Source organism: Acomys minous, assembly GCF_964271855.1.
Source record: "Acomys minous genome assembly, chromosome: 9".
Classification (NCBI taxonomy): Eukaryota; Metazoa; Chordata; class Mammalia; order Rodentia; family Muridae; genus Acomys; species Acomys minous.
Window position 1 is genome coordinate 11,592,536 of NC_140490.1, and position 27,999 is coordinate 11,620,534.

Here is a 27,999-nt window from a genome sequence, read left to right on the forward strand (position 1 = left end):
CTAAGGCAGAGACATTCTGAGGAGAAGGGGAGGGACGAAGGGTGTGTGGGGAGAAAGGAGGGGAGAGGAAGGGTCTGGGAGGAGAGAAGGGAGAGGAAGCTACAATCAGGATATGAAGTAAATAAATAATATTTTATTTTATTTTTTCTGATTTTTTTGAATTTTTTTATTAATTTATTCATATTACATCTCAATGGTTACCCCCTCCCTTGTATCCTCCCATTCCTCCCTCCCTCCCTCCCATTTTCCCCTTACTCTCCTCCCCTATGACTGTGACTGAGGGAGACTTCCTCCCCCTGTATATGCTCATAGGTTATCAAGTCTCTTCTTGGTAGCCTGCTATCCTTCCTCTGAGTGCCACCAGGTCTCCCCATCCAGGGGATGTGGTCAAATAATTAATTTTTAAAAGATTAGAATAGAAAAGAAAGATTTATATATGATACAATGCAAAACAAATAATGGAATATGAACATTTGTGAGTATGATCTTGATGTTTGGTAAGTATAATTAAGCATGAAAATACCCACATCTCACATACATAAGACATCCTACAAAGCTAGTTTGCTGATTAGCACTCCAGTGACCATGAAGAAGTAGAATGTTGTTGGTCCAAGCCCAAACTACTTTCAAAGCTACCTTATCACCACATATAGACATTAGTGGTCACCTCTGTATAACCTAGCATCCTTGTGACTTTGACAAAGGAAATCCATTTGGAATGCATAGAGAGAACCCTGGCTTTGCTAGACGACACCTGCTGTTTTCACCAGTGTTTTAGAAATCTACTTAAACTATGACCATTATTATTCAATTACCATAAAACCCCATGAAACTACTTTCACATTATAGCATGGTATTTGGGGTAGCCTGAATTAGTGCTTCGGGGATGTGGTAATACATATGTGATGCCCTATCAAGGTTTGAGGCAAGAGCTGTGTCTGTTGGGATAACAAATATCAGAATTCTAACAGAAAATACTTTAAGTAAATACATAGAAAATGAAGCAGGACAAGTTGTTCAGGTTTGTGAGTAATGCATGGAAATGAAATTTTAAGAATTCTAGTTACTTAGGAACTGCTTCAGTGTTCATTAGGTAAGCATACTTTACTAGGAGAACAAAAAGCAAGTACCAAGAAGATAAGAAGAAATAAAAATGTCTGCCAAAGCATTAATTATTTTTCTTATCCCGCTTCCCTTTGATTGAAACATACTGAAAGAATTTGGTGTTGTGTTCTAGAATAACAGTGTGGTGTGCATGTAAATATTTACTTTCTAATAATATAGGAGCAAGGGTTGTAGACTGAATTTTAGTTTGTGCCATGAACAAATATCATCTAGCCCAACATGATTTTTTGAATTATTTTGAAATGTCATCTCTTAACTGACGCAGCAAGTCATCTCTAAGTAATAAAATTTAATATGAGATTTGATTTCTATTCACACTTTGTATGTTCAAGGTTTTCATTTCAGAAAGGATAATATTGCTTTGCAGAAGTTAAACCCTCTTGCTTTCAATTCGATTGCTTTGATGTGCCTATTTCTTTGAACAAAAACTCTCTTTTTAAATGCTCTTTTGATATATAAGCTTCTGGTTGCCTTGAAGTTAGTCCTGAAAGCAAATTGCTGATAAAGGTTTCTAGATCTTGAAAAAAAAAGTACGTATTTTGATACATTTGTTAATGTCTTCTTGAAAGACAATAGACTAGAATTTAATTTAAAATTTTTTCCATTTTGTACAGATATTCAAATTTAAACAGCAGGGGATAGCATTGCCTAAAGCAGGAGAAAAAGGGGTTTGGGAGGCAACCTTCTCTGCACACTCTGCTAGGCCCTGCCTTATTTACTTTGTGATGCTCAGGCAATGTGGATGAAGACAAAAGGGCCGGACAATGCTTTCAAGGAAGAAGTCCATAGCAAAAGACATAGAAAAAAAAAGTACCATTTAAAAACACTTCTAACCATAAGATTGGATTATATTGAACTGACATTAAAAAAAAACACAATAGAGAAGAATGAATGCTATCTTTTATAATTTGCATGAGGTCGCTCAGTATGATAGTGGCTTACTGCACTCTATTGAGGTCCAAATGTTCCAGCGCACCGTTCTTTTCACCATCCCACACCAATAACATGGTCCTGCTCATGGGACCAGGGCATGGGCATAGAGCCTTCTTGCCACACAGCACCTAGAAACTGATTCTTTTCATCCTGAGATTAACTGTTTTATCAACCTAGTACTGCACTGATGACCTTTCTATATTAAACAATCTGTGTGTTTATTGATTTTCTTATTGCTGTGACAAAACAGCTGACAAACCATCTTAAGGAAAGCAGGGCTGATTTTGGTTCACTGTTTGAGAGCAGGGGAGAAATGACAGCGGAAGTATGAGGCAGCTGCTCATGTTGCATCAACAGTGACAAAGATGAAAGAAACAAACCCTGGTGTTCAGCTAATAGCTACTTTTTATTCAGTTCAAGACCCAGGCCTGGGAAATGGTTCACATATTTATTGAATGGGGATTTCTATCTAAGTTAACTCAGTCTAGAAAGTTCCACGCAGATATGCTCAGTGAAACTAGTGATCAAGATTAAGTACACACATACACACGTGTGTAAAAAATACATACTTAATATATACATTCACATATATACTATGTGTGTCAATATTTTTTCTTATTTTGTAGTCTCTGTGATGTCTGTTTCCTTACTCTATTACTCTTTTAGCTTTTCTCTCTTTTCTTTGTTTTCTTCATTTCTTTTCTCCTCTTTCTATCTCCTCCTTCTACCTTCTTCTTATAGCTTCTTTCTTTCTTTTTCTTCTTCTTTTTCCTCCTCCTCCTCCTACATTTAACCCTGTGCACCCACCCCTCCTTGCCTTCTCCTCTTGAATGGGGGAGGCCTCCCATGGATATCAACCAGCCTTGACATACCAATTTGCAATAAGACTAGGCTCATCTTCTATTGAGAATAGAGGAGACAGGCCAGGGAGGGGAAAGGGATTCAAGGACAGGCAACGGAGTCAGAGACAGTTCCCTGCTCCAGCTTTAGGAGTCCCACATGAAGACCCAGATGCACAACTACTACCCATGTGTAGCGTGCTACCTGGTGGGTGGTTCAGTCTTTATTCATTTAGTGATGCTTGTGCTTTCACTGTGTGGGTTCATTCACTGGGGCTAAGGACAACCTACTAATGACCAACCCACCAAAAATAGAGACTCTTCTTCCCATTAGCAGCCATACACTGCCAATAGCCCCTAAGTTATAGGTGTAGTTGCTGTGCCCCTTCCTCATCATTGCTGACATTATTAACTGGCTTGATCTTGTTCAGTTGATCAAAGTTGCTACAAATCCATCTGTGCAATGCCCCAGGCACGATTGATTGCAAAGTTCGCTCTTTATCACACTCCTTCGCATCCTCCAGCCTTATTATTTCATCCTCATCTCCCACAGTGGCCCCTGAGTCTGGAACAAGTTGTAGGGCATGAGCAGATTGATATAGATATGTCATCTCTTGGTGAGCATATATTCACATTTTAGTTGTAACTATGGATGGAAAGATAATGCATATGCTTATTTTAAAAACATCTTTACCAGAAGTTGTCCTGGAGATTTATGTTGCATGCTAATGGTCCACCTGGCCACCAGTTAATTGAAGGAACGCCACACGTCTTCTATCATGACTGTCACATACTCTGCATCATTCAGTAAATGGACCCACACAACACATAGACACTCTTTCACTAGTAATAGTTAATATTGTTGACTACTGACACAGAACATCCCACTTTGTCTCAAATGGAGCTTCAGTACCTCATTTTCACTTGAATAAAATTTACTTTCTGTATTCTCAAGCTATTTAAAGCTAAACAGAATGGCTCGTGTTTGAAATCTCATGCTGCACATTTCAAAATAGCTTTGCTGGTGTGCACATGCACTTCTGAGAGTAGAGTGTGCTCTCTAGTTAATTGTATCCCTCAAGTAACTTGACTATAAAACAAGCAGTATATAATATGCTATATTTCTGTATATTAAAAATAATGCCCTTTAAGAAGCGATTGATCATTAAAAAGACTTTCAGTGGTAAACCACTCTAGGGCTTTCGTCATGTCACCCATCTTTAAGCACAAAAAGAAGATGTGCTCCTACGTATATGGAGGATTCCACAGAGGTGAAACACAGATATGACAGCTTGTGGCGTGAGATTATTAGAACCAGATGCTGAAACTTACATTTTTAAGGCATCCTAACTGAAATATTAAATAATTCACATGAGGCGTTCTTGTTGGTGCCTTACTTTAGAATGATCTACTAGTGTTTTAAATAGTCTCTATCCAGGTTTCCCTATTTCTTGCTCATGCTGGCTTCTACTATGAAGAATATACTCTGCCAGAAGTATAAAACAATCTTAATTGTTTTACTCAAATTTCAAGGACAAATTCCAATTGATTGCCCTCTGAATTTTGACTGTTTTTTTAAAAATAATTTTGTTTAGTTTTCTGAATTTAGAAAAAAATCCAAAAGCATAATGAGCACATTGAAATATGCAAGCAAATAAAAAGCTTGTGCCACTGTGATTTGGAAGCGAATACCATGGGTGAAGGTCTGATGCTTCCCCATATATGCTTTGAACACGGAGGGAAAAATCAACGGGCTACAGCAAAGCTAAGATGGCAGCTCGAAAGTCAAATATCTAAGCCTGACCAGCATGAGTCAGGATACCCACCTATGTTTATGTGGGGGATTGGTATAATTCTTTTCTCTCTAACCTGTAAGCATGTAACAAAATGTAACATTTACATGTACTCAATTACAAATATACTGATAATTCCGTGCTTGATATTTACAGAACTCTGTTGATTGCTAAATACTATCAATAGGTAATCAGTGGCATGCCCCGTACTTGGTCTTTGTTTTCCAAATAATCTAATTCATAAACTATAATTGAGCTAGTGATAGAATTATAAAATCAACATTTTTTGTACCAAGTATAGAATGGCACTATATTTAAAGTAACCATAATGTTGAGTCTGTTAATGAATAGAATAAAAGTGAGTCTTGATGTCCCTGGATCTAAGCCTTAACTCCCATTGGCTTTACATCAGTGGTCCTCAACCTTCTTAATGCTGTGACTATTTGGGTAATTGACAATCCATATGGACTGACTCTTAGAAAAGGGTGAAATGGTGTATCTTTGTTGTTTATAAAAAAAGAGTCTTCTGCTGGATAGTGATCTGAGATGTTTTAGAGTTCCTGAAGTCAGGTTTAGATAGTTATCGCTTAAGGACCATCTGGGTATTTAAGGCTTTCTTAGGCCCAGAGCAGGACTCGGGTTCTGTTCTTCTAGTGGGTAATTAAAGTCTCTTGCTGTGGCTCTTGGATTTATAGGCTACGAGGCATAGGTCTGGCTCCCGTGAACTCCAAGCCTGCTAGTGTATAATGAGTCAACTAACCCTTACATTAGTCTTACCTTATGTATAGTTTTGAATGCATCCTTAGTTTCCATCCCGTTTTAAAGTATGGAGTAAAAGCATGTATACATTTATTTTAACATCATTAAATTATACATGTGAAAGTATAAAGTGTAATTATTATAAGGATTTGGAAAGTTCATTTAAATTTTCATATTTTTTTAATTTATGAAGTATTTGAGAGAAATGAGTCAGCATATCAAATAAATGAACATAGCTTGTAAATGCCATTTGCAGTCACAATCTCTTTGTGCAAGGCAGTGATATAGACTCCTTCCTCCAAGATCTATTCTTGGAGACATGTTTTCTGCACATACCTAATAGGATGATGGTTTTCTAAAGTGACCAGTGAAGATGTTGCTTCTGGCTTTGTCTGAATATGTTGATTGATGGAGTGGCATGGACTTGTCTCCCATAAAAATTCAGGAACATGCCAAAGAAAAATGTGTCAGTGCTCAGATTAAAGGAGGGATGATTCAAATACAACGAGTGCATCTTGGCAATCTGAGCTTTATCAGACTAGGCTCCAGAGCCGAGAATCCTTTCCCAAGGCAAAGAATCACTGTGACATACACAAAGATTGTCATTTACCTAGAAATATGGGCTGTCAAGAATCAATTTTGCCTTCTACAGGCTTGCTAAGCAGGTGGTTGGACACAGCCTTGTTGTGTTGCTAAAAGTGAGTACTGAAAGGGAGTACTCAGGTGTTCTCTGGAAGATGGAGTATGGCCCTTCCAACAGGGCATTTATCAGATGAAGGGAAAAACAATTGGCAGTTGCTTCCTATGGGTTTCATGTGTCTTTGGTGTAGGTTCCACCTAAGAACTTGGCTTAGCAAGGGTGTTAATAAACCCTTGGCTTGTGAAAGAACCTTGGAACTGATGATCCAAGAATTTTTTTAGTATTCACAGGAATGGAAGATGGGAAAAGGATCTCAATGCATTCATTTGGAGTGAGTTAGGATATATCAAGGGGTGCCAGATTAACATCCCAGAAAACTACAATCCTTATAATTGTGTTATTTTTGCCTCTCTGGAAATTTGACATTTTTGTAAAAAATGGAAATAATATAAGATATTATACAGTGTATATAAAGTGATGAGAATCTGGCAGTCTAGCTGAATTATATGCCTGTTGCATCTCTTCAAATATTTAAGAGTAAGATTTTATCGTTTTAAACAAGGTAAATATTTTATGGGCTACACTGTGGTATTGCAACTTAAGTTCATAGAAACTAATTTCTGACAGAGGGTTGAACTCCAGGCTGTGGAAACACAGTCCTCATCTATAGATTAGGCCTATTTGTTGAGGACTCTTGGTGGCCCAGTGGTCTCATCTGCCTGATCATTAACAGGTTGGCAAGCTGTTACTTGTTGGTATGCATTTCTTTAGTCAAGCAGGGCTTTGATAAGAGTAAAATATTCTGAGATTCCATGAAAAGTAAAATTATTTATTCAATCATTCATTCCTTCAACAATCATAAAAATGTACATGCTTTTCAGGGCCAACATTAGACTAAGTTCTCCTGGCTAAGGATAGCTCAGTGACTTGGAAGAATAAAAGTTTCTTATTGACCAGGTTTCCACCTCAGCAACATCCACAACAAAGGAATTAAGCAATGATTTCTTTTCTTTCTTCTCAAAATTGTTTTTCTGACATTTGTATCAACACTGGCTAAGAGACGTACTATATAGTCTGGTCCTGGATGGGTTCAAACTTGAAACCTTCAGCCTCAACTTCCAGTGCTGGGATTAGGGACCTGAGCTATCATGTTGACCTCTCTCTTCTCTTTTACATACATATGAAAACAAGAATTTATCTTTTATTCTCCATTTTAACCACCTCAAAGTTTACCACATTTCCTTTCCCACTGCTGCTCACATGGAATCGACCCTTGTGCCAAGCTCTCTTTGTGGTCCTCCGGTTTCTAACCAACAGCCTAACAGGCCTGCTCCCATCCATGGGCTCTTGCTTTACATCTGCCTACACTTCCAGGTTTCTCAGGATGCCCCTTAGTGTTGGTGGTCCTGAGGTTCCTGTTTCAGGAACAAAGGACACTTGGCTGAAGATCTTATTGATGGGACACTCTGCAGAAAGAGCAGGAGGGGCTCATGTGGGCTGCCTGCTCTTAAAGATTTAGGATCAAGAGAAGCCAAGCCTGCTCTTTTGTTAGTCTGGGATTTGGGACAGGAATTGCCTGGAAGAGTGTCGCTTCTGAAGTCTTGTGTTTTTCTTTTCTTTCTTTCTTTATTTAATTTTAATTTTATTAATTTATTCAGGTTACAACTCAATTGTTATCCCATCACTTGTATCCTCCCATTCCTCCCTCCCTCCTGCTTTCACCTTAGTCCCCTCCCCTAGATCTAAGACCGAGGGGGACCTCTTCCCCCACTATATGGTCATAGGCTATCAAGTGTCACCTTGGTAGCCTGCTTATTCTTTCTTTGGATACCATCAGGCCTCCCCACCAAGAGGAGGTGGTCTTGACAAGCTTCTTTATATTTTCTACCTCTTGGGGTCCTTACACAGTTACTATAGTAGTATTCCTGGGGTTTATGGTGTACTTACTAGGGAAAACCTGGAAAGGATGAGTCTGTGCCGTTGTGTTCATAGTGTCAGACTCTCTACCAATGGCATAGTTTCTTATTGTTCTTCTCCTAGAACTCTTTGGTTAATTTCCATAACAAGCAGGTAAAACATCAATGTTCCCCATGTCTAGCCTTATCAATGGGAGCCATGTGCTGCCCAGAACACACATAAAAGCAATACATTATTTTGTGTTGGATAATGAAAGTCACTTTCTTTAGTAGTTCAAACATAAGATCAGAATCTATCACTTGGTTGCTTTCCTTCTAATTGGCTTTTTAAAAAGCTTTCCAAAGTAATTACAAGTGTTTCTTGGGGCCAGCATATTCAGATTCATGCCCAAAGGCAAGAAAAAGAAATTGATATTCCCGTCCACCAAGCCAAAATTCTATAATCCTGGGTTTTATACCAAGTAGTTAACTTTCTGCATATTTGACCTGTAATTATTCTGCGGGGTCAAGGAAACCTTCTTTCTTCTTTATTGCGAATGAAGTAATAGTCTTGTCTAAAGACAGATCAGGTTTCCATCCTTGGAAGGGAAAGTAGAGCCAGCAAAAGCAATTCCCATGATTTTTAAGTACTGCACTTATGAAGCCTCTGTGAGTTGCTAGTTTTAGCTCAGCTCTCCTGGTGTGTCTTCCTGAAATTCAAGCACATCACTCAGAAGTTGGTTCATATTTTTAAATTCATCATGTTTTGTTTTTCCTTAGCTTTAGCTTTTTTTTTTTTTTAAATCACACTACTCTCTTCTGGAAACACCGAAATGTTCTCCCTTCCAACCACTTTCCCTCTATACATGTATGTGTGTACACACATGCATGTACTCACACATGCATACCTATTTCCTGTACATCTTATTTTTCTGCTGCTATTCAAAGACAATGTGTCAAAGTGACATGTAGTTAAAAATGACAAGATGCCATGGTACTGTGACAACCTCCCTGACTTCTTTCATCCTTGCTCTGATTATCCTACTGCAATGAACCAGCACCTTCCCGCTACTCCCCACTGACTTCTGGAAGAGCAATGACTCACTCTCAACTTGATGCTCATTGCTTAACAAAGTGCTTCTTGAGTGATCCATTTTAAAGGGCAGCACATCATACCGTGAGTGTATAAAGAGATCAATTATGTTGTCTAGGTTATGAGCAGGATTCTGTGTCTGAGCTTTCTTTCTAAAAGAGTGGGTATTTTCCAGAATTTAGAAGTTTCAGAAGGGCATCCCAGGCAATAGAAAGTGATTTCACGGAGACAGAAAAGTAAAGGATCCACAACCTGTTCTTTTTTTTTCCTGTAAAAAAACTGAGCATGTTCTTATGTCCCTGTGGACAACGTCCATCTGTGACTTTAAATCCATGCTGAGTCTGCTTCTGCAGCCTTAAGCAATTGGTGTTTTGCAGCTCCCTGGAGTCCAGCTGGCATTGCCTGGCCTGGTTTGTTGCTGCTTTCTTTCCCATGTGCAGGAATGAGGAATGGGTATCAATAAATCTGAATGTCAAAACTCAAATCCAAATGTCAAGACCATTCCACATCACTGGCTGCTTTCAAATCTGAGCCTGGCTCCTACAGACAACAAGGCTGGCAAAAACATATGGGCATGTCACCATTTTCTTGGCAAAAACATTCCCGGCACACCAAGCCTGGACTGATGGAGCAAAATCTTCTGCTACTGCCACACAACCACAAGTCACCCCTCTGGTTTTCCCAGAATTTCAAATTCCTTTAGTAAGTTCTAAAGAATACTTCCCAGGAAAGATATTTTAGAAAGTTGTCCAACCAAAAGAGATGGTGCTTTTTATACATTCCTCCGTTCTTCTGTCTTGTTTGCATTTTCTGTTGAAATTGGAAAATCTGGCATTATTCCTTTGTTGACTTTTTTGAGAAAAAGAAATATTCAAAATATTTTTGTGGGAACAGAAGTTTTTGATTGCCTTACAGTCTGTGTCAGGAAAAAAATATAGAATGGCAAGAAAATCCCACTGTTTCACTGATATTGGTGCACTATAAGAGAACAAAAGACTTGTTTTTGGCTTTACAAGGAAGGAAATGTATATAACTTAGATGGTCCTCATCTAGGTTAACAGATGTTATATGCTATTTAACTAAAAGAATGTAGTATGTCATTAAACTAAATCTGCACTGGAAGCACGCATGATGGGTGCCTACCTAACATTATTATTTTATAAAACTCATCGAAGGAATTTGAAGGCACACAGACATTGAGGCCATGTGTGAAGCCCTTTCCCTCACCCTGATAAAACTTCATCATTTTCTTCTTTTGTAGCTCACTGTTGTGGGTTGGGGTTACGTTAAATAATTCCATCTGGCATGAGATACAGAACTGCATCCTTAAATATTTGAAGGGACTTTGCAGACCCATGACTAAGTCCCTCTCTGTCTCTCAATTTATATTACCCCTGCAGATCAGTGTTAATTTCAGAATACATAGTGAGAGTCCCTTGTGTCTTGTGACATGGAGTCTTGATATTTTCTGATGCATTAATATAATTGATCAGGTGGAATTCGCATGTAATCAAAATGCAGTTCTTGGCCTGAAACATTTTCTCATTAGTAACTATCAACTGGTGCTTACTCAGCTGAGCCATGCAATTTTTGGTTTAATAAAAGTGCAATCTGTTCATTTGTTTACTGTGTTTACTCCCTAAAGGCTGAAGCTTTTGTGACTGAACACAATGCGTGATAAACAGAAGAGTCACTATTAACTGTAGGCACTGTTTGGGTGGCATATTCTTCAGAGTTGGATTTGGCTGCTACCCAAGTGACTGTTGGGCTGAATGGACCAAGCTGCCCTTAAACTTAGACTTCCAAGTCACAAAATGGATCTTGAGCCCAGACAAACACAGCGCAGAGTAATTTTCTGGGCGTGGGTCAGTGGAACTCAGCCAGCAATCAGGGCTCACTCCCTCTCCTCCAGTCTTTGTGTCCCATGCCCTGCCTTTCCCTAAAGCTGTGTTCCATATGCATAAATGGCCATTCATCCCAATGTTATCATTGGTGCTACACAAAGGGGAACTGGCCTCTAACCTCCTTGTCTGAGGGGAATTCACATCTCTCTAAACAAACTGTCTTATGGACTCTAATTGCTGCTTCCCTGCTGGCACTGAGAAAGGGAAAACAGAACAGGCTGAAAATCCCAGCAAGGGAGCATAAGAAATGTGGATTTAAAAAATAATTCTCTTTGTTTTGCCAAAAATGACAGAAGAGGGAGCCCCAGCACCAAGGACTGGAGCTACTGAACTCTTTATCCTCCCCAAATAATGCACAAAGTTCAGAGCCGCAAGGGAAACATGGAGGAAGAGTATGAGAAAAAGGAGAAAGGACTAAAAGAAGAAAAATAGGTATATGTTCAATTCCCAGGCACATTACTAAGTTACTTGAAGGGAAAGAGACTAAACGCAGAATAAAGCATACATTGAAATTGTACTATAATGCTGGTTTTAAAGCTTTAGTAATTGTCTTCCCTTTTGGTCACTCACTCCAGTTAAAGTTTCCGAAGTATAATCTCTTCTTCAGATGGCCTTATTTAACCAAATAATTAGTCATGCATGGTCTGGTGCTGCAGGCCTGTAACCCCAGCCACATTGGAGAATAAGGAGAAAAAGATAACGGTTTGAGGCCATAATGTATAGCTCAGAGAGACCCTGTCTCAAAATAACAGTAAGAACAAGGGTTGAGAGATATCTCAGTGGTAGAACACTTACCTATCATGCACGAGGCCCTAAATTTAATCCCTAGTAAAAGCAAACAAACAAATAAGCAAACAAAACCAAAAATAAATCAAAACCAAAACCATTGTTTACTCACTCTATTTTCCAAAGACTTTCTCATATCTACTGTGGTCTTTATCTCCCCACAACCATGGTGTTAACTCCACCTACAGCTAAAATGACCTTCTTGCAGTGGCTTCTTTAAGTTCTCTGTGGTTTACCCACAGGAGATGCTGCAGGGCATCACCTCACTGGGATGAGTGTTGCCAACAGGAGTCCATTTTTCTTACTGGTTCAAATGTGTCTCAGGGCGGTGTGTTTTTCACCTAGTTGTATGTTGCATTCATACGAAGAGTGATCAATTTTTTAATGTGGTACTGGATAGACTTTTTGTCATGTTTATCAGTCCTACGTTTTAACCCTGTGCACCCCAGCATGGAGCAGGCATGGCCTACCTGGGGTCCATGAGAATCCAGACAGCTATTGTTCAAAAAGGGGTCTGCAGTGGTTAAAGTGAACAACTCCCCTTGGCTTGAATATTGCAACACTTGGTGCCTGGTTCCTAATGTTTTAGGGGAAGGCTGAGTCCTTTTGGTGGAAATTCATGACTATAGGCTGGGTTTGAAAGTTTAAAGACTTGTACTATTTCAAGACATGCTGTCTTCTTCAAACTTAGGGTTCAAGATATGAGCTATCAGCTTGCTGCTCCAATCACAAAGTCTTCCTGCTTCCAGGCCCCTCCTCCATGATAGTCATAAACTCCTGTGGCTCAGAAATAAAAAAAAAACTCCAACAAGCTCTTCCTTCTATAAGTTGCCATTGTCATGGTGTTTTATCACAGCAATTTGAATGTAATAGGAGGTCACACAGGTGACTGAAGGTACACAAATTTATTAGATACTGTAGTGTCACTCATCACCCGGACTGTAGGACTGTAGAATGAAGTGATGTAGAAGAGTCATATAAACAACACGGAAGTGGGAAGTCTGAGAGATGTCGGCAGGCAGGTAAAAGCAAAGATCCTCACACCTGTGTGCAAAAAAAAAAAAAAAAAAAAAAGGTAGTTCAACTATGGCCCGTCTCCAGGGTTTTGACAGCAAAAAGTATATGATTTGAGCTCAATTTCAGAGAAATCTTTCTAAAGCCTTGAGGGCCATAGGGCACACCGTCTTCTGAGAAACTCCGGCAAAATACTGGGAGCACTAACTGGCAGTCCTGATGGGGGGAGTGCCTGTGCCATGCTAAGGGACGGACTGTAGGGTTGCTAAGATCCCTAAGACTCAAGAAGCCAGCTGAAGTATGACAGCAGATAGTGTCTGGCTTCTGTTTTGGTTTGGTTTGGTTTTTTGAGACAGGGCTTCTCTATGTTATCGTGGCTGTCCTGGAATCCCTTTGTAGACCAGACTGGCCTCGAACTCACAGCAATCTGACTGCCTCTGCCTCCCGAGTGCTGGGATTAAAGGCGAGCGCCACTACGCCCGGCTGGATGCTGGATTCCGGCTACACGGATGGGTGGGGGGGCGACATGAAAAGTATGGGCTATGTCCATTTAGTGCTTCAAGACTCACTTCCTACACTGCAACTCCTCTTGCCATTCTCCAGCTGTCAGGCAGCTAGAGAGGCGATTTCCCTGTCCTCCTCCTCCTGCGTTCTTCTGACTGCTAACACGTCATGCCTGCTCATTACTCAAGAATCATTGTTAGTCATACTCTGGGCTGCTGTCATTTTATATTCCTTTGTGGGTGTGTAGCTTTCATCTGCTTAAGATTTTTATTTTCAGTAAAAGAAGTAGCCCTAGATTGATGATCACGCCTTAATTATTTTTGTTTCTGGGCAGAAAAACAAACTTGACCTCTAACAGTAACTTGTATTGATTTTTGTGCACCTAATAATGAGTACTATTAATTCACTTAACAAATATTGACTCTTACAGTAAGTCACTGTGTAGGGGCTAATGTGCAATGTGGGAATGCATCTTTCACATGGTAGAAGGCATCTACACCTTAATAAATGCTCAGTAAATGATTTTCACTGTTGGTGTTCGTAAAAATGACAACAGCGGAATATAAACCACAGTTTGTTTTCTGTATCATAATTGAAGTTAGATAAAGGCCGTCAGCCACACTACAAAGTACCTAGCAAGAGGTGAAGTAATAGTCCAAATGTCAGCAGTGAGGTTTTTGAACTTAATGAGGAATCACAACATTTGAGTTTTCACTTCCCTGAAGGATCGCTTTGTCCAAATGATCAGATGAGGTACTTGTGCAGCCAGTATGAGGAAGATGAAAGGGCAGGGTACAGTTGGACTGGAAAAAAGGCTGCCATTTGGAGACACTGAGAATAGTTGGACTTAGGAGAAGAGATCTGGGGATGCAACCAAGGTAAATGCCCAGAATCATCTTTCCAAAGGGATTCAGGAAGTGATATGAAAGGAAATAGTCATTCTGTTCAAAGGAGGAAAGAGTAGAATAAGATAAGGTGCTTCGATACATTTTAAGAGGTTGAATCCTGAGATACAGGAAACATTCTAGAAGACTCCAATTGTGCAAAACTAGTATACTCTGCTAGAGAAGAAAAGGGTGGTTTTTTTTTCCTCTAAAATATGTGACAGTGGTGTGTGTCATTTATTAATTTTCAGCCACTTGAGTATTGATGTTCAACCACAATGTTTAAATTGCACAATCTGGAAAAATGATCCATGATTCTGTATCAACACATATAAAGAGCCAGAACACAGAACTGAGACAGATATAAAACATGTAACTGAAGAGCTAACTCCCTCAGCTTCTTTACACCTTGGCCTGAGAGTGTTAGAAAACTCTCTTCGTTTCTTTTCTTTTCAAAGAATGAGCTGACACATTCAAGGCCATTAACAGATTGCCAAGGCAGCCAACAATGAATTACAGGTGTCAGGCTGTGGAATCATTGAAGTGAAGGTTAATCATTATGTCATGGATGTCTTCAGAGTTCATAATTTTAGGCTTTGTACAAATGGAAAATTGTAAACCTCAACTGCCTCTTGCTAGGCTATTGAATGACAGCTGCACTGCTGACAAAATGCCCGTTAGCCTGGGGCACATGGTGTCCAGCTTTTAAGGCTCTGTTTGAGGGATGCACAGGATTTCATAGGAAAAGAATGTTCTGGAAGACGGATATGCTCACAGGGCTCTGTGACATTTGTTTTCCCCATGTACTGCCTGTATGATGTGATGGTAAGTTCAGATAATCTGTTCCAGCTGACATGAACCATTTAGCACTACATAGGATGTATTGTCTTGTGCTTTGTTTACTCTGGCTCCTTTAAATTACCAAAAATCTCTAGTAGGCAAGATTCTTTGACAAGAGTTTATAGCTAAAGGTGTCCTGTATATAAAAATAGAAAAATTTCATTGTGACATATATAGGTTTAATTTCCTTAATACAGAACACTAATATTAATTGGGTAGTAGACTAGGCTAAGTTCACTAGAGGTTCTTGCTATAAGCCCCCCTCCCTCTCTCTCTCTCTGTGTGCATGTATGCATTCATGTGTGTGTTATATGCATGGGTATGTGTCTAGGTATGCTTGCTTAAGTGCACACATTCATATGCCTGTAGAGCCCGAAGGTTGAGACTGTGAGTCTTCCTCTATCTCTCACCACAGTATTTTTCTGAGACATGATTAATGTTGAGCCTGAAGTTCAGCAACTGTGGAAGAATAATTTAGCCAATGAACTCTTAGCTTTCCAGGTATTGGGATTATATGTGTGTACCATCATGCCTGGCTTGTTCCATAGGTGCCTGGGATCTGAACTCAGGTCCTCGTGTTTTTGCTTCAAGTACTTTACTGACTGAGCTGCCACTTATTGTAATTGATTTAAGAAAATGCTTTCACTATGGTATCTTATTGTATCATTCACATTGAAAGTGAACTTGAATATTAAGAAAGTGAGAGAGATGTAGATCACTCAATGTGTGAGAGGAGTGTGTCTTGCCACAAATGAATAGCTTCTCAAAAGTAAATCCGAGAAAGCCAGAGGATTGTGTTCCAAGACAGGAAATGCAACTGATGGTTTCTTACCGGATAAAGTAGCCTGAGGCAACTCTGCATGATTTAACGACTACGAAATCAGATAGAGCTTAATGGACTAAGACAAAAAGACAACCCAGAGATGATAAACACACAGACTGCTGCATATCTTGCCGATGTTTAGGCACACAGTAGACCAGTCACAGCTGTATAATAATCCATGGTTAGTGATGATGACCCATGCCATCCACAGGGCCATTTGGTCCACCCAACTCTTCTTTTGTGATTTTTTAAAAAAGTATTTACATCAGTCCTCTGAGCTAATGCAAAGTCTTGTTTTATGGTAAAGGAAATTATGGTTTAAAGGGTATTGTAGAAAATGTCTGAAGCAACATGATTTTTTTTTTTTTAGTAAATTTGATATTCAAACCAAGTCACACACTCCCAACAAGGGCTTAAACTATAACATTGTGTCAGTCCACTGTAGGACCTGTACCTGTGTCGAACAGATAGAAATCTCGGAAAGGATGTCACTGTGAGGTAATGTGGGGCAAGAAGCCCTGTAATATAGATGCATAGCTTGTTTGTATGGCTTATTTTAGAAGTTCACAGTCAATATCTTCATAGAGATTGTTCTTACAGCTATTTGTGTGGGATTCTAACTGACAGCATAGCTATGGATATCTGATTACCATCCATTTCCTGATAAATCAGTGAAGATAACGACATCAACAGAGGTTTACTTATTTCATCTTTGCCGAAGGGCACGTTTAAGAACACAAATGGTAGTTCAATAATGTCATTTGTAAATCTTAGACATTTTGTTTGCAATTACTCAGCTTAAAGGGTTTCTTCTCTGGTCTTTCTTTTTTATTGAATGTTTACAGGGTATTTGAGTCTCAGATGCTGTCTCGAGAAAGTGGCAGATGCACAGAGGATTGGGTCAATGCCATCCCAAGAAGTCATTCTTGCATTAAGGAAAGATGATCTTTTAAATCATGTGTGCCTATGTATGAGCTCTGTTGCCATGTGCTACAAGCAAGACCCATAGGTTGTCCACCCCTCAGCTTCCTGATTCAGAAAACTGGTGTAATAATGCCTCCTCAGAGGGCTGGAGTGAAAATGGAATACAAGCTACAAAGCATCCAGCCTCATGATTGCCACATAGGAAATGCTCACTAAATATTAGCTGCAAAATCACCATTTGGGTTTTTGCTGTAGTCTCACACGGAGAAACCAGTGGTCGTCTCCAAGCCCTCATTTCCAATCTTTTCAAGGGGCACCCAGGGGGAAAGGTCACCTGTGAGGGCTTTGATATCACCCAGAGCCTTCATGAGTGAGAATGACTGTTGCCATTCTTTTTTTGGGGGGGGGGGTTTGTTTGTTTGTTTGTTTGTTTTTGAGACAGGGTTTCTCTGTGTAGCCTTGGCTGTCATGCAGTCACCTATTTGCTGCCAACCAGCCACTCACATCTGGCCTTGGAAACATAGGTCATCGAAACCGATGCTATAGTCAGAGCTCTAGCATGTCAGCGTGCATTTCCAGATTTCTGGGAAGGGAATACATTTTTAAATCTTCCTTTCCTGGCCCAGGAAGGTACCGTATGTTCAACCCACATGTATTTAACTCAGTATGAATTAAATTCTTGCTGTAGGAAATGGGCGAACTTGCTGCCATATTGGGGTTAAGGAATCCCAAATACATTGACCCAGTCATGTCACCTCCATGAGGTTCTCCTGAAAATGACTTTCACTTAGTAGATTCTGTTCAAAATGTCATCTGCACACAGATGCCCTGGCGACTGTATGAGCTGTATGAGCCTGATGCTTCTGTTTCAGTCTCCAGGGTTAAGGCCAGAAGTTCTACATTTTAGGGTTGGAGTGCGGCAACGCTGTTGATCCCATACTTTGAGTGCTTGGTTGGAACTGGAGACCTTGTACTGCAGACAATGACCCCATGACCTGTATGGACTGTAGTAGCATTGACTAGAAGGTTTCGTCAACATGCTTTTCAAGGTGCACCGTCTGCCCTTACCTGTGTCTCTAATCAAGACCCTTCCCTGTGGGTGAGAATGTAGCTAAAGTTAAAAAAAAAAAAAAACAAAGAAAAATGCTGCCCATCAAAGACGTAATGGCAGTGGAGCCAGAAAGATGGCTCAGCAGTTAAGAGCACTTGCTGCTCTTACAGATGTCCCCAGGTTCATTCCCAGCACCCACATGGCGATTCACAACTGTCTGCAACTCCAGGTCCAAGGGATCGACCACACTCTTCTTGCCTCCAAATGTAATCAGGCATACATATGATGCACATACATGTATACAAGCAGACAAAACATGGATAAATATAAAATAAAAATGAAAAATTTAAAGAAGCCCTTTCTTATTGTACCTCCATTGCGCCAGCACATACAGACAGAGCATATTGCACGTTAGATGTTTTGTGTCAGAGTTGATGTCCCAGTGCCACTACTGGGAACCTTGCCTGCTCATAGAAGATCGCCAATTTGGGCTTCCTAACCCATATTTTTAGGAGACCAGGAGTTTCCAGTGCACTAGGTTTTTACATTGCCCCTGAAAGCACCCAAATTCCAGATGTCTCTCCCAGTACTCTCCTTCTGTCCTTCCCACCCCCAACTCATCCCTCCTGTTCCTATCCCGACCTGCGCCCCCATCTACCCACAAAATCTGTTATAATTCTCTTTGTCAGGGAATTCCATGTGCCCACAGCCTCCTTGTTACTTAGCCTCTCTAGGCCTGTAAATTTTAGCATGATTATCACTTACTTAAAGGCTGATGTTCACTTGCACACTTACAAGTGATTATGTTCCATGTTTGTTGTTCTGGGTCTGAGCTATTTTATACAGGATGATTTTTAAAATTCTATTCATTTGCCTGCAGATATCATGATGTCATTGCTTTGAACGTTGCGTGAATTGAATATTGCATAAATGTCCCATAATTTCTTTATCCATTCTTCCATTGAGGGGCACCTAGTTTGCTTCTAGTTTCTGGCTATTATGGTTAAAGCTGCTATGAATATAGTTGAGAAAGTGTCCTTGTGGCATGGTGGAACATCCTTTGTATATATGTACAAAACTGGGACAGTTATTTGAGTTTTGAGGTTCATTGACTCCTAATTTTCTGAGGAACTCTTATATTGATATTCAAAGTGGCAGTACAAGTTTCCACTCCCACCAGCAATGGAGAGTTCTCCTTGCTACACATCCTTGCCAGCATGAGCTGTCATATGGGTTTTTGAAATTAACCTTTCTGAAATGTCTAAGATAGAATCGTAAAATAGTTTTGATTTGCATTTTGCTAATGACTAAGGGTGTTGAACATTTCTTTATGTGTTTCTCAGCCATTTGAGATCTCTCTGTTAAAGATTCTCTGTTTAAATCTGTCCTGAAGTTTTAATTGGATTATTTGGTTTGCTGATATCCAGTTTCTTGAGTTCTTTACAAATTTTGGATATTAGCCCTCTGTTGGATTTGGAGTTGGTGAAAATCTTTTCCCATTCTGTAGGCTGCTGTTTTGTGCTATGGATGATATCCTTTTTAATTTCATGAGGTCCTGTCTATTGATTGTTCTTCTTAGTACATGAACTATTGGTGTTTTGTTCAGGAAGTTGTCTCGTTCGTCAAAGTCTTTGAGCTTATTGCCTCCTTTGTCTTCTTTTAGATTTAGTGTATCTGGTTTGATACTGAGGTCTTTAATCCACTTGGACCAGAGATTTTTGCAAGGTAATATATATGGATCTGTTGGCATTCTTCTACCTGAAGACATCTAGTTAGACCCTGCATCATTTGTTGAAGATGCTTTCTTTTCTTTCTTTCTTCCTTTTTTCTTTTTCTTTTTCTTTTTTTGCTTCTTTATTAAAAAATCAGATTGCCACAGATGAGCAGATTTACATCTGGGTCTTAGATTTGAGTCCATTGATCAACCTGGCTTTTTTTTTTTTATGAGGAGTGATCCAACATGAGGCCCATGTCACAAGAGGGAGCCCATGCCTGACATTGTGTGGATATCCAGAAACAAGAGGCAGGACCAACCAGAGACTTTTTAAAAAAGTCAATGAAATGTTTCTTAATGATATTCTGCCTTAGTCATAGATCAATGCCTAATCCAATTGTCATCAGAGAGACATCACTGAGAGCAATGCAGAGACTTACATCTAGATCCCACAGGGATCTACACAGAATAAGTGTAGGAGCCAGAGGGGTCAGGGACACCATGAGTTCATGGCTCACAGAATGAATGAATCAGGATTCACAGGGACTCACAGAGGCTGAAGCAACAGACATGGAGCTTGTAGTGGTCTAAGCTAGGTCCTCTGCATATATTTTATGGTTATGTAGCTTGGTGTTCTTGTGGGACTCCCAACAGTGGGAATGGAGGATGTCATGTCACTGACTCTTTTGCCTGTGCTTAGGATCCTTTACTTCCTACTGGGTTACCTTGTCCAACCCTGATCTGATGATTTGTGTGTAGTCTTAACTGTAGCTTGTTAAGTCATGTTAGGTGGATATCCCTGGAAGACTTGCTGGTTTGTTTTGTTTTGTATTGTATTGTTTTGATTTGGTTTTGGTTTTGAAGGGAAATGGAGGAGTGGATCTGGGGGGAGGGAGAGAGAGACAGACTGGGAAGAATGGAGGGAGGGGATACTATAGCCAAAGGGGAAAAAAATATATATCCCTTTTTCTATACTTCACACAATCACTGAAGCTGATTTAAGACAGTGGTTTGCATTTCAAGATTGACTAGTTAATATCATACCTAATTTGCAAATAAGGACTCATGTTTTTCTATAACTGGTATTTTTTTCCCACTGTTGCAAGTATCCCTCAAATACTCTCTGATGCATCTGACCAAGGAGTTGTCTATAATGTGCCCTCTATCCTCATGTGTTCCTTATTTCCATTAAGATAATAGAAACAGCTGGGCATGGTAGCACATACCTATAATCCCAGCACTCAGGAGGCAGAGGCAGGCAGATTGCTGTGAGTTTGAGGCCAGCCTGGTCTACAAAATGAGTCTAGGACAGCCAAGGCTATGCAGAGAAACCCTGTCTCAAAAAAACAAAACTAAAATGAAATAAATAAGATAATAGAAACAAACAAGCAAGCAAGCAAACAAGAACTCTTTAAGTCTTTATAGCATATCCAGTGAAGAAGATAATTGCTTTCCTTAGAGTTGCTTCATTGATCACAATTTGAACACATGATGACTTTCTTTGCAGGCATTTCAGGGAAAAAAAACATTACGAAACACCCAGGAAGTCTCTCAAGGAAACTAACTAATAACATGATTGGCTTAAGCACAACAAAGATTGTGGAAAAGTTTCCCATTACTAAAAGTACTTTGGAAAATAAAGTATGATCACTTTGGATATGGGGCTCTAAGGAAGCTTCCATTGATTTCCTGAATGTCCACAGAGAGGCTTCAGGCTTTTCTCTCAATGATTCACAAACAGTTGAAGATGGAAAAGAAGCACACTCTGCTGTGCAGTGCTGGTCCTCAAGCAAGAAGCCAAGTTTTGCAACTGAGAAATCCTGGAGTCAGGGTTCACCTTGATGTGCCTCCTTTCTCTCTCCCCCTTCTCTGAACTCCTCCCCTGCTTTTCCTTCTCCTGTTTCTCCTCTTTTCTTCCTCTTCCTTGGTTACACTGAATCCGCTTTTCCTTTTTTCTTTGTTGTTTTTCATACTGGGTTCCGGCCACTGTGGCCAGGCAAGCCTTTGCAGGGCAGTTAGACAACTCCATCCTTGACTTCCCTCTTTGTTCCCCATTTCTGAGTGAGGAACATAACCGATGGGAGATGGTTCAATTCTACTTGGTTTCACACACCTAAAAAAATGGTTACTTCATTGTCTTTGTTTCTTTACTTTTATTCTTTGAGTCAAGTTACTCTATTTTATTCTTCTGTCAATAGCATCCACTTTAACATTATTGTTTTAGTGTATAAAACTCTGGACTTATTGTGAGACCAATATAGGAATACTATACATTGCTGGTTAAAATTTCTGTTTCCAGTTAAGACAGCTAAAAATAAATCCCTGCTTGTCCTGTGTTAAGTGAAAGTTAAGGTTTTCTATTTGTAACTATGAATAAGCTCCGTCTATTTTTAAGGAGGTATTTTTGTGGCACACTCTCACCTTTAGTTATTTTGCCAGGTGTATGTTTATATACCTAGCTGTTAAACAGAGGATTTCACTAGATGAAGAAACACACATGAGAAAACTGAGGTGATATGAAGGAGTTTTAGTTTTTCCCATTGTTCAGCCCAGGGCCCATCTCTCAGCCTGCTTTCTTTTGCCCTCTACTGCTGCCCTGAGTCTTAATGGACATTGCAGATAATCATGCTTAGTCTCCTATTTCAATATTTTCTTTGCTTCTATGGAACACTATAATGAATCTTCTATGCCTTAATTTATGTCATAACTGGAATTCTTTGTTTTTCTACATCTGTGATTATTTCCAAGATTTCTGGGATTTCTAATCTATTGTAGTTGTACAGATCACGGCTATTTTATTCTTTTTTTTCTCTTTCAGAGATTTTAAAGGTATACTCAATTTTCTTCATCCTCCATATCTCTTAACCATGAATACTTTTCTCATGTATTTATATGTGTGCATATTTATTTGGTTGTGGGCATGTCTGCAGGGTATGGGCATAAACCTGATAACTCATACACAGGGAAGTCAGAGGGCAATTTGCAAGAATTAATTCGTCAAACATGTGTGACCCTGGTTCAAACTAAGGTCATCAGGTTTGGCAATCATTTTTATCAGCTGAGCCATCTTGCAGCCCTTACATATATTTTATTCCTTTCAGCTGGACATCGTGGCCTATACCTTTAATCCCAACACTGGAAGAGGCCGAGGCAGGTGGATCTCTGTGAGCTCCAGGCCAATCAGATATACAAAGCAAGTCTAGGAAAGCTAGGGCTGTTACACAGAGAAATCCTGTCTTGAAAAACCGAAAAAAAAAAATCCATGTATTCTTTTCCCATATTATTTCACATCTACTGCTTTCTGGACAAATCCTATAGTTCTCCCCATGTTACTGTGCACCCCCTGAGCCATTTGTTAACTGATTACCCTGTCTTTGCTCTACAACTAGGTCATATTGTAGGACCCTTTATGGTTCATGCTGATTTTCCAGCTTACTTTTTTGTTTCCTTAAAACACAGTTATGTATCCAAGGCTGGTATCATAAACTGATATTCCCAGCACTGGAGAGTCTAAAGCCATAAGCACTGTGACTTGACAACCAGCCTTGGCTCCCTACAGAAACTATATTGCAAATATAACAAAATAAGAAGCCACAGTAATATGCATTAAAAGCCCATTCTGATAAAGGAATTCTTACTGTATGTTCTATTTCCTTTTCAGGGAGATGTTTTTTCTTGTGTATTTGATTTAAAAAATATTATAGTTATTTTTCTCTCACAAAATATATCCTGGTTAGAGCTTTCCCTCCTTCTACCCCTCCAACTTCCTGCCTACATTTCTCCACCCCACCTCCACCCCACCCTGCTCCTGTCCAGATTTACACCCGTTCTATCTCTTATTAAAAAACAAACTGCCTCCTAAGTGATACTGATAAAATATAATATTATAAGATAAAGACAAACATATTGAAATATGACAACAGAGAAATGAAAGAAAAAGATCCCAAGAAAAGGCACAAGAAGCAGAAACCCACTCAAAGACCCCATAAAAACACAAAACAATAACATATTTGCAAAGTGCATGTGTGTGTGTTATGTGTGTGTGTGTGTGTGTGTGTGTGTGTGTGTGTGTGTGTTTGTGTGAGAGAGAGAGACAGAAAGAGAGCAAGAGAGAGAGAGAGAGAACAAAATTAACAAAGAAAATAACTGAAAAGGGGAAAGAAAAAAGCTTGATATGACCTTATGAAACAAGGAACCTGCAACAGTGCTGTTGAGTTCTTTTTTCTATTGGTTACCCACTGCTGGGCATATAGCCTACCCTTAAGAGAAGTTTGTATCCCCAGTGCAACTCCTGTGGAGAAAACTAAATTTTCATTTACAAGTGGTTATCAACTGGAGATAGCTTCTGGGTGAGGGAGGCGTGCGTCCATTTCTTTTACCTCAAGGCCTCCATCCAGCGTAGCCTCCTGCAGGCCCAGTGCCTGCTGCCTCACTTTCTGTGCATTCATACCTTGGTCCTATTGTTTCTAGAAGACTTTATTTCCTTCGTGTCCTCCATTCCTCTCCCTCTGGCTCTTACATTTTACATTCACTTCCGCAGGCTTCCCCAGGTCTTGGAGGAAGGCATTTGGTGATGATATCTTTTTTAGGGCTGAGTAATCCGAAGTCTCTCACACTCGGCATGATGTCTGGCTGTAAATGTCTCTGTATTTATTCCCATCTGGTCAGGAGGAAGCTTCTCTGATGATGGCAGAGCAAGGTGCTGATCCATGAGTATAACAGAATGTCCTTAGGACTTATTTCGTGGTTATCTTTCTTTAGTAGAACAATAATATTTGATTTCCCCTAGAACCATGGGTCATTTAGTCTTCTAGACACCTTCAGGTTTGTATTCAATCTATTGATTTGGGCCTTAAATCAAATCTAATGTTGACTGGATACTCCCACAAGCTTTGTGCCAGCATTGGCCCTAGTATGTCTTGCAAGAAGAACACCATTATGGTTGAAAGGATTTGTGGCTGTATTTGGTATTTCCCTTTTGGTTGTGTGCAAAGTGCCTTCCTATACTAAAGATTCTAGAGCAGTGGTTATCAACATTCCCAACAACGCAACTCTAATACAGTTCCTTATATTGTGGTGACCCCAACCCTAAAACTACTTTCATTGCTACTTCATAACTGTAATTTTCCTACTGTTATAAAATGTAATGTAGATATATATATGATATGCAGGATATCTGATATGCAAGCCCTGTGAAGGGATCATTTGTACAGCTCTCAAAGGGCTTGTGACCCACATGTTGAAAACTGCTGCTCCACAACATAGAGATGAAGGTTCTACGTAGGCGCCAGTATGGCTTCTCTGTGTTTAATGAGTTGTGTAGGTGTTATCTTCAGCAATAGAGCCTAGATGGCCATTTTCAGAAAGCTACTAATTCCCTTGCCAACAGCCTAAGTTGTTTGACGTTTCCATGAGGCTCTTTTAGCTATTAACTCAATTAGATGTATCCTGTTCCCAGGACTGGAAGCTTTCTTTTTGGTGTTAAGAGATGTCTAATTGGGGGTCTTAACATATTAATATATGTCATTTGAATATATATGTCATTATACATTATATATATATATATATATATATCTTTGGCTAATATAGTAAGGTTTGGCTATTGCATGAGATTTTAATCAGCCTCATTTTATGTTCCACTCTCCCAGATCCATGCTGCCAGGTGGTAACACAGCCAGTATAAAAATCAGTATGGGAGTTCCTCAGGAAGATGAGAATCATCTACTTCAATATCTACCTGGACCATTCTTTGGCATATACCCAAAGGATAGTTGATTCTACCACAGAGACATTTGCTCTACCTTGCTCATTGCTGTTCTATCTATTATAGGCTAGAATTGGAAAGAACCTAGACACCCTTCAAAAAATGAGTAGATAAATAAAATGTATTTTAAAATAATGGAATATTGCTTAGCCATTGGGGGAAAGGCTGATCATTAAATTCACATATAAATGGATTGATTTATACGTAACTTGTAAAAAAAAGTTGAGTGAGGTAATCCAGACTCAGAAAGAGAAGTTTTGTATTCATTCTCTTGTGTAGATATTAGCTATTAAACCAGTGATAAGCAAGCTACAATCCACAGAATCACAGAGGTTGTGCATAGAGTCAGAGATTAGGCGAGATGGATAGATCACCTTAGAAAGAGGAAATAGTATAGATAATTAGAATAGACAAGGAGGTGGGCTGCGGAACAGAAGGTTCAAGCCAGAAGGACAGTTTTATATTCAGACGTTACTCTGAGTAGTAAGCAAGGTCATATGAACAAAATGCATATAAGTTTTAGGCTGTATTCTATCACGAGAACAACCAGTGGTTGTATATACACTAATATATGGGCAATCTGAAATATTTACTCCTATTTACTATACCTACACATTGCAAGAACAACCCATGTTATGGAGGAACTGTGGTTACAAGACTCTGGTCTTGTTTTCCTGGAGTTTTTCCACAAGCCTCCAGAAATCTTCTGCCCACAGATTCATTCATACTCACAGCATTGATCGGTCTGTCTGTCTATTTACTATTTGTCAGTGTAGGGTTTCTCTGTGTAGCCTTGGCTGTCCTAGATATGGTTTATAGACCAGGCTGGCCTCAAACTGAGAGAGGTCCGCTTGCCTCTGCCTCCCTGAGTACTGGGCTTACAGGTGTGCACCATCAAACTTGATGAGGTCCCATTTTTTAATTGTTGATTTTAGTGTCTATGCTAATTTTTTTGTTCAGAAGTCTTTTCCTCTGCCAATATCTTCAAGGCTATTTATTCTCCACTTTCTCTTTTAATCACGTTCATTGTTTCTGATCTTATGATTAAGTCATTGATTCGTTTGGACTTGTGTTTTGCTGGTAGATTCTGAGAGAATGCCTGCTACAGTTGGGAGCTGGGGCAATGGGATGAGTGAGTGGAAGGAGTGATGGTCCAGAAGATTTGTGTAATAGGAGCAGGGAGGAAGTGGAGGCTGAAGCAGGGGGTCTACTTCAGAGCTGTGTGTGAGACTCAGGAGATTGGATTTGGAGGGGAGGAGAAAGGGGTAAAGATCTGGAGGTATCCTATCTGCTTCTCCTTGTTGCTATACTTGATTGTTGTAATTTTTGAATGGTTAGTTTTCTTTGCAAGTTAACTGTGTGATGTTTGAAGCCTTGAAAAAAGGTGTGTGTGTGTGTGTGTGTGTGTGTGTGTGTGTGTGTGTGTGTGTGTGTGTGTGCGTGCGCATGCGCTCCTGGGGACTGGACTTGAAGCCAAATACATGAATGCTAAGAGGTAGAAAGGACTGTCCTAGAATGTGACTCACTTATGCATATATATCATGAAGACTAATTTCTTCCTCTTTCCTGATGGCAGAGGAAGACCTTTTCTTTTCATGGTAATCTGAGAAATGCACAGCTCTTTGAAGTGGTAACTTTTAGGATGAACCTGATCTTTATGTCTCCAGAGTGGGTACCCTGATCAGTTTTGCTGTGATTCCTGGAACAATGCAGCACTGGTTTCAGTGTGGCTCACCCAGTCCTCTAAGCTAATTTATGTATACAATCCTGAAAAACCTGACACCATTGTGCTGTGTTTCATAGAAATTAAATATAGTATTTAATTTGATAATTTAATGAAAATATTATCCAAATTGAAAAGCTCACGATAGTTTTATATGGCCAAACTTCTCCTTTAAAATCTGATTATTTATTTTGACATGTGCATTACTTCTAGTTGCTATCTCTTATTTTTAACAAATAGCCCTGTTAGTGATTGGGCATTCATGTTACTGCATACATAATTTCATAAAAATTACAGTTTCAAACTGTAACTTTTGTATCATCTTTTGTACCACTAAGTTTATTCCTCAATAAATGGGTATTTTCTTGGTGTTTAATCTGATTTCTTTTTGCCCTATTCTTTTTTATTGTTTATCCATTACTAGGTTGTTTAAATATATAGATAAGACACCGTCATTTGTTGGAATTTGTTTTGGTTTTTTCTGGGGGCGGGAGGTGAAGAGGGAATCATATAGTTGACGCTGGTCTTGAACTCCAAATTAAACTTCTTTCCGATCCTCCTCCCTGTACTGTCTGAGCAGTGGAACCATAGGTGTGTGCCACCACATATGGCTTTGTACACTATTATGCTAGGACCCAGGGCTTCTTGCATGCTTGGTCAGCCGTCTGTGAACTTATCTACAGCCCCGGCTTCACATCGCTGCTTGTAGTTTTTCATTTCTAATCAAGATACACAATGCAGGATTTATCTACAATTTGCTTTTAAATAATTCACCTCATTCTTATTTATGTGTGTGTATCTAGGCACATGTGTGGGTGGCTGCCCATGACACCAGAAGACCCTGAAAGATCCCCTGATGCTGGAGTTGTTAAGTTGTTAAGTGTCACCTGACATGAGTGCTAGGACCCAAACTCCAATCCTCTATAAGAGTAGCTAGAGTCCCTAACCAGTGAGCCATCTGGTAAGCTCCACAATTTGTGTGTGTGTGTGT

General features: G+C 39.6%; 1 protein-coding gene across 7 annotated transcripts in view; it reads left to right on the forward strand.

Moving 5' to 3' along the window:
• The window catches only part of NRG3 (neuregulin 3), a 1,004,034-nt gene that overhangs the window by 790,925 nt on the left and 185,110 nt on the right, over positions 1 to 27,999 (forward strand). The gene's annotated exons all lie outside the window — the stretch shown is intronic.